The sequence below is a fragment of the Ixodes scapularis genome, unplaced genomic scaffold (assembly GCF_016920785.2).
Source record: "Ixodes scapularis isolate PalLabHiFi unplaced genomic scaffold, ASM1692078v2 PGA_scaffold2__306_contigs__length_199485367, whole genome shotgun sequence".
Taxonomy (NCBI): Eukaryota; Metazoa; Arthropoda; class Arachnida; order Ixodida; family Ixodidae; genus Ixodes; species Ixodes scapularis.
The window spans coordinates 172552029-172562792 of NW_024609857.1; the positions used below are offsets into that span (position 1 = coordinate 172552029).

A 10764-nucleotide genomic window follows, 5' to 3' on the forward strand; every position below is an offset into this window, starting at 1 on the left:
ACCGCATGATCACGTTTGCTCCGCATAGTAAAACAAAGGAAGTGTTTAAAAGTTGTTGAGCTTGGTTTGGGGGCTTCAAGATTGGGCTATTTGCCAACACTTCATACTGGAAATTATCGCATCGTGAATAAGTCTGCTTAAGGAGGCATGCATCGTGGTCCATTTCTAATGCGCGTGTCTGAAAATATTTAGCCATGTGTGCACTGCTGCGCGGGAGATCGCTTGATGGGAGCACTCTCGCTAATGAATTTTAGAGGGCTCGTTTATGTTTCGTGTATGCTCGTGCGCTCAGCTGGTCGTACCAGCTTATCGAGCCGGAATTTAGTGAAAAAATGACGTTTCGGGAGTTTTCGTAAATCGTTTCAGACTTCCCACATCGAACTTTGCGATTCACTGATCTGGAACAACTTTGTGGAGAAAAAAACTTTTGGCGTATGCGTAGTCGCCACGTCTGTTTTGCGGAGAGCTCGGATCCCCGCTTCCTCGAGCAACCTCCTTGCCCCGCGTCTTGCCCCGCGAGTGCAGCTTGCGGCTAGCGCCGTTATCTAGTGTCGCACAGGGAAGTGTGCTCGCTGCGTTGGTCGGTTGGCGGGCTGTTCCAGAAACCGCACTATAACCGGTATTTCCCTTTGCGCGCCTGCATTTTAAGCGGTATGTAAATACATGAAGTTCTATGGGAGGCGAACCGGTGGTTTAAAAAAGCCGCGTTATACCCGGTCCTGCACTATAAGCGGTTACGTTTTAAGTGGTCTATACTGTATCAGGTTCATTTTTATTTTGTTTACAAAACGAATGATAGAAGGTTTTATGGAAGCATGATTTCTTTTTCTGTCTTTAAAAATGTTGGGCGATTTCTGTGTAAACTTATGCTGACCTCCTGAAAACGAGGTGTTTAGAATTTAGCTGTACAAGTTCCTCATCCATAGTAGTCTTCCAGAACTTTATAATTTTCCTTGTACGTGAGCAAGAAGATAGCGTCTTCTACTGCAACATTTGCTTTTTTGTTGTAGGGTGCAAGGTCATTCTGTGATAGTTTTCATTACGTATTTGCAGACAGCATTCTTTATGTCATGGAATGGCAGACATTGTATCTTTCGTGTCTCTTAGGGTTCAATAAATGTTCAATTTAACACATTCTAATTGAGGTCATAGTGAGCTTCACTTACTGAAATACTGTTGCGGTTCAGTCAAGGGCTAGACAACCACCTCTAACATGCTTCCAATTAGTAAACAGATGCGCATAAGGAGACAAGTGATAAGCAAAGCATATTTCCTGCAATCCTCTGAGACAAAACATGTCACTTGATCTCCAAACAGGAAAGCTCCACATCCTTAGGTTGTGGCAGGTCATGATGTTCACAATGGGTCAGCCGTACAGTACGATGCTTGGGGCCACTGCTTGCTCACTTAGAGTTCGAGAAAGGGGGTGCCCTAGCACTACCCAGTTGCCCTCAGGGTTATGTGGCTTGCAAGGAGCCCTTTTGTATTACTTCATGAAGTAAGTTGTGTACAGTGTGACTGATCATTTCCATATCACGTGCCTCGTATCTGGTAATGTGGCAATCCCCCTAAGTGAAAAAAGTGTACATGTGTTCAAATCATAAGCTGTAAATCATATAATAATATAAGAATATGCAATACCTTATATGATTTTGCACAATTTGCAAGTTCTGGTATGTGTATTGAACACATTCCTATAAAATTTTCACTGGGGCCTATACTTCATTTCACCTTTCGAACGAGCGCGGCGGACGCTACCAGCCAATCCAGCGTCGAGAGCATCATGTGACCTAGAACTCCATATAACCAAAACGTTGCCGGATACTCTCCCGGTGCTGGATTGGCTGGGGTGGCCCAGCATCCACTGGGCCACCCCAGTGGGCACCCATTCTATGTCAAGCACCCATTGCCAAGGGTGTTTGGCAAGCACCCATTATGAAGGGTGCTTGCCTGAACACCCTAAGTGTTTTAGCCCTGGGACAAACTGATTTACATTTTCAAGCGTGTAAAAACTTTTACTGTGTGAGTAACGCATTGAGCCAGCTCCATCAACGTCGTCAGATGTGAGCAGCCTGTGCAAAGCACACGAGTGTGCGGCCAACCCGGAGATGCTGTGGATCCTGAAAATGGTAAGATCGCACTGTTTTTACAACTCATCATCACATACAGGGGAATCGTTCAAGAAAAAGTTCCCGGATAGCGAAATCGCTTAGGCATTTTCCTGCAGTGAAAAGAAATCTGTACGCCCCATGGTCTGAGACCATTCTTTCTCTTGTGCCTACAACGTGAATTAGAGCAGTCTGATGGTTACACCATTCTGTTTGACAAGTCTTTGAACGACTACACGCAGAGAAAACAAAAGGACATATATTTGCACTACTGGAGCACAATGCCCGAGCGTGTAACTAGGAGATATTACATGTCGGTGTTCATGGGACATTCGACAGCCGAAGACCTCCAGGAGAAGCTTCTGGGTGCTTTGGCAGATTTGACGCTGGCGAAAGCTGTCCAGCTGTCTATGGATGGCCCCAACGTAAACCTAACGTGTTTAATGGGAATGCAGGAATACCTGCAGCAGAATTATCAAGTTCAGTGTTTGGACCTGGGCAGTTGCAGACTGCATACAATATGTAACACTTACAGGGTGGGTCTAGTTGCCAGCAAGTGAAGCCCAGAGAGCCTTCTTTCAAGCCTCCATGCCATTTTTCATGATGCGCCAGTGCGAGGTGAAGACTTCTCTACAGTGACAGGCCAAATGACACTTCCTCTCAACTTTCTTGCTCACCTCTGGGTAGGAACTGTTTGATCGAACGTGCCACTGCACTCTGGGGTGATATAAAAAGGTATGTGGAATGTGCAAAAAAGAAAGAGGGGAAGTTGCCAAAGTGTGCTTTATTCACACAGCTCAGTGAATTTTGCCAAAACCCAATGCTGTTGGTCAAACTGAAGTTTGCTCTTGGCATCACGATGATTGTGAAACCATTTCTCATGGAATACCAACTGGAAAAACCACTGACGTTCCTTTTGAAAAAAAAGATCTCGAATGTCCCGTGAGGAAACTTCTCGCGAGATTCATGATGTGCTCGGTGCTGTCTGCTTCCACAGGAATTGTAGGCATGCTCAAAATGGACCTTGTAGACCTAAATAACCATGTATCCTCAGAGATTAGTTTACATTGGGCATGCTGCTGAACAAGTACTTAAAGCCGGGAGGGTGAGCGCCAAAGATATGTTTGCTTTTAGGATGGAATCCAAACAGTTCCTTATAAGTACAACCAAGAGAATTCTGAAAAAGAGCCCGCTGACATACCACCTGGTTAGGAGCCTGTCTTCGATCGACCCCCGTCAAATGGCCTCAAAGCCAGATGAGTGCCTTTCATGTTTCAGGAGTCTTAGAAGCAGTCTTTGCAGTTGGACATTTGGGTGAGCATGAGTGTGATTCCGTCCTTGGCAAATACACAGAACTTCTGCAAGAGAACAAAAAACACAACCTGCAGTAGTTTGATACACACTCTTTTAGCCTAGATGAATTCTACCTTAAGCTATTGAAGGTTGACTCATCCTACAAGCACCTGTGGAAAGTTGTCCAACTTCTTCTCGTCTTGAACGGGCAGGCAAGTGTTGTAAGAGGCTTCAGTGTCAACCGTCAGGCCTCTGTCAAAAACGGGAAGGAGATCTCATTTGTGTTGCAGCGAATCATTTGTGATGCAGTAAGCAAGGCTGGAGGGCATCCTAAACATTGGAATAACGAAAGAGTTGTGTAGATCTGTCTCAGCCGCACACAACAGTTATCGGGCTTACTTGGAGGATATAGAAAAAAAACAAGTGATCGAGCAGACAAAGGCGTCAAAGAGAAGCCACACTGAAGAAGGGATACACGGCATCAAGACGAAGGAAAGACTGGAAGCAACGATTGCCGATTGAACAGCCTGTGCCGACAACTAAACTCAGTGGGCAGAAGCCTCAAGCGACATCACCCTGATTGTGAAGTCAAAGAGCTTAAGAAAAACAACAAAAGAAAAGACTTTCGAGCTTGCAGAAATGAATGAAAACCTGAAGGGAAAGCTTCGGGAACTTAATGTTGAACCCACTGTTTGAAAATGGGCCCCTTTTTTTGTGTGTGTGTGTGCCATACGTCTAGATTGTGAGGTGAACCAGTTTAAACAAACCGAAAAAGGGATGTTGAAAACTGCAAACAATGCAATGAAACCTGCATTAAAAAAAAATGAGCTGAGAAAGAAGCTGCGGAGACTTTTTTACTTAGCTATTCATTGTGAAAAATAAGCTTCATTTTGCTAGTGTGCAGTAAAAGATGTGCTTCCATACTGTGAAAGATGGTGTTGTCTTCTACGATCTCAAAAAGTGTTGTTTCAAGTCTTGAAAATTCTTTGTTAAAGGGACCATGAAGGCAGTTTCGAAGTTTTATTCGACGATTGAAATGGATGTCAGGCACGTTTCAGATACTGTTGACCAAGTTCTAGCGCGAACAGAAGTTTGGGTGCCGCACCAATCGAGCAAACAGGCGCGGTAATAATAGCGCCGGGAACGATGCCCGAGACCCCACCGAGGCGGCGGCAGAAAGGTGAACTAAAGTGCGCCAAAGCGTGACGACAACGGCTCCTCGTCTGGCGATTGGTTCAAACGATGGACGCGCTCTTGGTTTCGATTTCGGTGGTGAGATGTGATGAAAAAAGTTTATTTGGACGTCAAATAATATTTTGAAGTTGTAGTTGGGAATTAATAGGTTTCATACTGTGTATAAAAGCTTAATCTGAAGCGATCCCTCCGTTTGTCACTGGTTGAACGCATCCCGCACTGCTACCTCGGGTGCGTGGACCATGGACAAAAAAAAAAAAAGAAAAAAAAGGTACGAGCGCCGGGGGCGGCGGACTTTTGGCTTTGGTTTCGTGCGTCGTCTCGTGTTCGCTTTGCGAACTGGTGTCTCACCAATCATGCCGCGTTTATGTGCAGTGGTAGGTTGCGCGAAAGGTCGGCTAAAGACATGCGGTCGATCGGGCGACGTTAGTTTGCATAAACTGCCGACCGATGCAGCAATGCGCAGCATTGCTGCATCGGTCGCCAGTCCAGAGTTCTGCTTCCTTAGCAGCATCTCACGTTCAGTCGGCGTGAGGTCGCTGAACGGGAGCTCAAACTTGTTTGCGAGCGCGACGTTGTCGTCCATTTCTTTTAGGTTTTCTTCACAGACTGCCGTGCACTAGAGCAAACCACGGGAACCACACTGAGTGTGCACTAAATCCTACCAATGCCGACAGTGCTCCCTGACGTCACTTCTCTTTCCAGAGGCAAAAAAGGGAAGAAATCTGAATGTTTGTTTCGGTTTCGCAAATTTATTTGCGGGCACAGAAATAAGAGTCACAACGTTCTAGAAACAATTGTGTGGCATGCCAGGACCCCAATGCTTCCGAAAACACCTTCTTTTTAAAAAAAATTAAATTGCCTTCATGGTCCCTTTAAGGCAATGAAAGTTCTTAAAAACCCTTGAATTTCTTTTTTTTTTTTTTGCGCAGTTACTATGAACCATGATTCTGGCAAGCGCTCGGAGAGCAGCCAGCAGAGAGCATGTCACATCCGGCGCAATCGTGACGTCGATTGTCTAAGGACGAGCAAAGCTGCAGCAAGGCAGATGTCCTAGCTGATCCAGCCACCGAAGCGGCCGAAGCACGCTAGTGATCGGGCCACCGCAACTAACGCTAAAGCTGCTTTTATATAAATTTTTATTGACGGGTCAATCTTCTATAATCTTGTAGAGGGACAATAGCGACGTCTGGGACACGCAGAAGAGTGTCCCGGTGAGAGGAGAGTTCCTCCTTTTCTTCTCTCGCGGTGGACGGAGGTGAGACAGGCATCGTGACTACCTGTCAAGGTCCTTAGACTGGCATTACAAACGAGGCTTTAGCGACATCCACCAGGTGCTCCTTGCTAATCGTTTAATTTGTTTTAAAATTCCTTTTTGTGTCTTTTTTAACAAGAGATCGGTGTGCCTGATGTGATACTGCTCCCTTGAATACGAAGGCATCAAGGCGTAGGCGCCGAAATTTCGTTGTAGTATCCCTTCAAGCATGTAATTTAGTTATATGCAGAAGCAACTTCTGAGCCTACTTCATAGACTACTGCAACATAGTGTCTATTAATTTTATGCTTTTCATTCTTTCTGGACCAGCCTGAAAAGCTGCTTGGTGCTGGGGAAGACAAGTTTAGAAATGAGGGCAACATAAAGTCAATGAAACGGGAGCTGGAAAAGGACCCTACAGATGTCTCCCACATTTGCTGCATGGCGGCAGTGGGTAGCAAGAGAGTACCCATCTGTACAGTACGTCCTTTGCCCCTACCCTGCGCTGGAAAGAACAGAAGTAAGCAATCTTTTCTAGCTCGCTGTGCCTTTCAGTGTCCTCATACTTGCTGATATGTACAAGGGCTGGTCAGAACTTGTACTATTACCATGAACTGTGACCTCCCTCTGTGTATCCACCACACAAGGGTATAGATATCCCCACAGATTAATCAGTTGCAAAGCCGCCTGTATACTCTGTGCCGGTCAGAAGCGCGCCTCGAGGAAGTCGTGTTTCCCCTTTTCCCTCACTCATCCCCTTCTCTCCTATCGCCCATGTCAGCAGCGAGACGGCGTCACGCACGTTGGGCATCGGCGGCCGGTCAGCGTCGTTCAGCCGTTCGGCAGCGGTGTATGTGAGCAAAGTCGCCTGTATGCGAGGCCACTGTGTGTGAGGCTGCGTGTTGAGTCAGGTTCTTCCCGTCAAAAAGTTTCGTGGTCACGCCTCGAAAAACTTTTCTCAGTCTGATGCCCGTTCTACGTTTCCTCAGAGGTAAGCCAAAGCCCTCCTATTCCGTCGGTTCCACTCCGTTGCGAGCGCTCCCACGTGTTGATCGCGGCTTTGTCGTAGCACTGCGTCTGTCACGTAAAACGCAGGACGTGTTTTTCACTTGTAGTGCCCTATCGCTGGTATAGTGATTACATGCAACGGCCGATCGCGCAGGTTCAGGCAGTGCACTCGCACCAGACATTGACATGTGCACGGGCATGTTTAAAACATTGAGCTCGCACTTGAAGCTTCTGCTACTCGCATTTAAACTGAACTGGGGTTTGTACGAACAACAGGGAAATCTGCTCGTGTACGGATAATTGCAAGGAAATTATTAGTACACTATTTTTCCTCCGCTTCGTCCGCGTGTGCACTTACGAGCCCTTTCAGGGTGCAAAACATCTGGTACTTCACGTACGCCATTGTAATGTATTAAAACGTACAAACTTCCAGGTAACCCGCATTTCTATCCTTTCAGGACAACATGGCGTACTGCTGTGTTCCCCATTGCTGCTCTGACTCCAAAAAGAAGCTCAAGGGGGTGTCGTTTCACGAAATTCCAGCAGACTTGGAGTTGAGAGAGGCGTGGATCAGAGTCATCCGGTATGATAAATGGACACCCTGTACAACAAGCAACTACAGCAGAGTATGCAGCCAGCACTTCAAAGAAGCAGACTTTCTGGATGGAAAACGGCGGTGCCTAAGGAATGGAGTGGTTCCCTCGGTGTCCCAGCACTACCCCTTGCACCTGCAGCCGAGAAATGAAACGCCAAGAAGCGACGCAAGCATTAGGAAGAGGTCACTCTCCAGCGACGCCCAAAAAGACAGCCTTCCAAGAAAGATGCGAAACCAGACGCGAAATGAAGCTGCACCAACACCAAGCAGCTCTGCTCTACATGAACCAGGGAACAAGTCAACACTCCAAAGTACAGCTGACTTAACTGATCATGGATTAGTGAAGAATACGGGGCCTTTGTGTGCACCGGCACTAGGCAGCCCTACTGCAAGTGAGACAGAGGACAAGTTGGCTCCCCCACATACAGCTGACCTCCCTAGGCAGTGGTCAGCAAGAAATGCAGAGCCTTTATATTCATCAACACAAGGCTGTCCTACTGGAGTCGAGACCGAGGACAAGTCGACTTCACTGGGTACAGCTGACTTACTGAGAATAGATCCCCACCTAACCTTGGAGAGGCAACCATGTCAGAGCATCAAGTCACACAGCCTGAGGTCAACGTGACTGCAGTTACTGAGAAAGCAACACAGGTGGATGACAGGGCGTCAAACAGCTTGTTAATCATGGAAAGGTCAAAATGGAAAAGGAAGGAGCGAGACCTGAAACAACAAATTGAAAGACTGCGAAAGACGGTGGATGGCTACAAAGAAGAGCTGCAAAAGCTTCGGGACGACTGCCATGTTGCAGATCTTGAATACATCAGAGAACGCTGCGATGAAAAGAACCAGACCGCAATGTTTCTCCTTGAACAGATTACAAACTTTAAGCGTAAGAGACCAAGTTGGTCTGAGGACACCATTCGCCATTCTACTGTGCTGAGACACCTGCCCACGAAGCTGTAAGAACATATGAGACACGAAGAACTCCTAAAGCTGCCAAGCAGAAACACTTTGCAGAATTACCTTGGTACTGTGAGCGGGGAGACTGGATTCAACAGCCTGGTTGAAGAACGACTGAAAACGGAGATTGAGCATCTTCCAGCACTTCAGTCGAAGACCTGCTCCATAATTGTTGACAAAATGCGCATCCAACAGAAGCTTCAGTACAACAAGCAACAAGACGCATTCGTCGGTCATACTGACATGGGCCTGGCTGAAGGGGCAGGCACTGAGCCAGTACTTGCAAATTCGTTGCTCTGCTTTGTCATCAATAGACTTGCTTCTTCATGTCGTATTCCAGTGGCATACTTCTTCACCAATGGTTTGAACGGAAGCCAACTGTCAAAACTGCTGGTTTGTGTCATGAGGAAAGTGGAATCAACTGGATTCAGGGTCATATGTGTCGTGACTGATAATCATAAGGTTAATGTCAGTGCTATGAAGATCCTGTGCGGTGGTGTCCTCACATACAGGGTAGAACACCCATGTGACCCACAAAGGCTACTCTTCTTGAGCTTCGATTATTGTCATGTAGTGAAGAATCTCAGGTCCCAGTTTTTAGCCCGTAACATTGGGAAAGATGGGAAGGTTTCCTCTTCCCATCTAAAAAAAACTCTATGAGTTGCAGAAGAAGTGGCTGGTGAAGCCTGTGAGATTCCTCAGCCGTAAGCATGTCTATCCCAATAACATAGAGAAAATGAACATGCAGAGGGCAGTTGAAGTACTCTCTCCTGACGTAACATCTGCACTGAGTTACATGAAAAACCAAGCAGGGCACTGCTCTGATGCATCGTTTGCCAGTGCTGGGCCATCAATACAATTCATGGAGAACGTCTACCGCTGGTTTACTCTACATGACACAAGCAAAAAGACACAGCACATTCATCAGAACTTCCCAGACATGAGGCACTATGACGACCCTGAAGATTCTCGCCTTGAGTGGTTGGAGACAACTTTGCCGTTGTATCATGTCGATCCTCAAGAAAATTTGCACCGCCGACCAGTGGGACTCCAACTACGAGAATCTTCACAAGACGTTCTCGTTTGACGATTTTTTTAAATCGTACGTGGATCTGCCCAAACATCTCGGCGCCGCCATGAAGCACGTCCTCGAATACTTTATAGAGATTATAAATGCCTGTCACTACATTAACGTATTCGATTTGGCGGTGACGAAGCACTACCTGCTGATATTTGTGCGCATCGTGCCATCAAAACGGACGGATGCTGTCAGGCTGCGGAGGATCCTGTGTTTCCTGCACAGCGTCATATCCAAGTATGTCGGAAACCATCACGTCGAGTGGAGTAACGTCTGCGACGTGTTGGCCCCGCCGTCCCCGTCCATGATTCCCAAGTACGAACTGGACTACAGGGGATTTTTGGAAGTGGTCAACTCTGACGCTTTCGTGGCCGAGCTCGGAGCCCAGCTCAACCGGGAGTACACATGGACGACGTTGCGCAAAATCGTCGTCAGACACGCAGACACTCCAAAGTATTACATCGAGAGGGTATACAAGAGCAACAGCCACTACGACCGTGCGGTGACCTACTCGTAAAATAAACAAACACTCGCAAATCAGAAACTGCGTCTTTATTCCCCAAAAACCAATCGTCCGGGTAGCATGGACTCGGTTGGATTGTCGCGCGGGTTCTCGGTCGTGTCCACGAAGTCATTTTTAAACACGTGGGCGACGCCCAGGTCGAATGGGGCGACGCGTGCAACCCTCCCCCACCAAGGCTACCGGTGCATCATTCCACGGATTCTTCCAAGTTGAAGTTAGATACTAGAGTCAATAATTCCACTCGCACAACGAGAAACTTGTGTTTTTATTCCACGCCGCTCTCGTGTAAAAGAAAAGATCAATGATACAAATTATTATATCGAACGAGACCGTGCAGTTAGATACACTCGCACAAAAAGAACTTGTGTTTACATACACTACCGAGCCACGAATTACTCGTGAATAAAAAAGACGTAGTGCAAATATATATCTCTTTATTCCAAATGGTTGTCCGGATAGTATTGACTCTCCGTGTGCGAAAAGTATGTCACGCCGCCGACGACACTTCACAGGTGGGACATGACCTTGAGACTACTGCAAACATATTCTCGTGTTTATTATTCTCAAAATAAAGTGAGCTCGTGCCGCGTAACGTCCTCTGCCTTTGCTCGATCGGGCAATGGGATCCGGAACGTAGAGCGACGTTTGATGAAAGGCGTAGCGAGTCCACCACAGAGCGTTTCCGATGGAGGAGGCCGACTTGACGGCCAAGAGAACGTAGGTGCTGTCGTGAGCCCCGACGACCGAAGA

General features: G+C 47.0%; 1 long non-coding RNA gene and 1 pseudogene across 1 annotated transcript; one reads left to right on the forward strand and one right to left on the reverse strand.

Moving 5' to 3' along the window:
• Positions 1-2060: 2060 nt before the first annotated feature.
• Positions 2061-3715, reverse strand: LOC121836844. The gene is made up of 3 exons (XR_006078034.1): positions 3536-3715; positions 3310-3466; positions 2061-2120 (listed from the first exon to the last, which is right to left on the reverse strand). It is a non-coding gene; the product is annotated as an uncharacterized LOC121836844 (long non-coding RNA).
• A 3607-nt stretch (positions 3716-7322) lies between these two features.
• On the forward strand, positions 7323-9500 carry LOC120850226 (annotated as a pseudogene).
• Positions 9501-10764: the final 1264 nt, after the last annotated feature.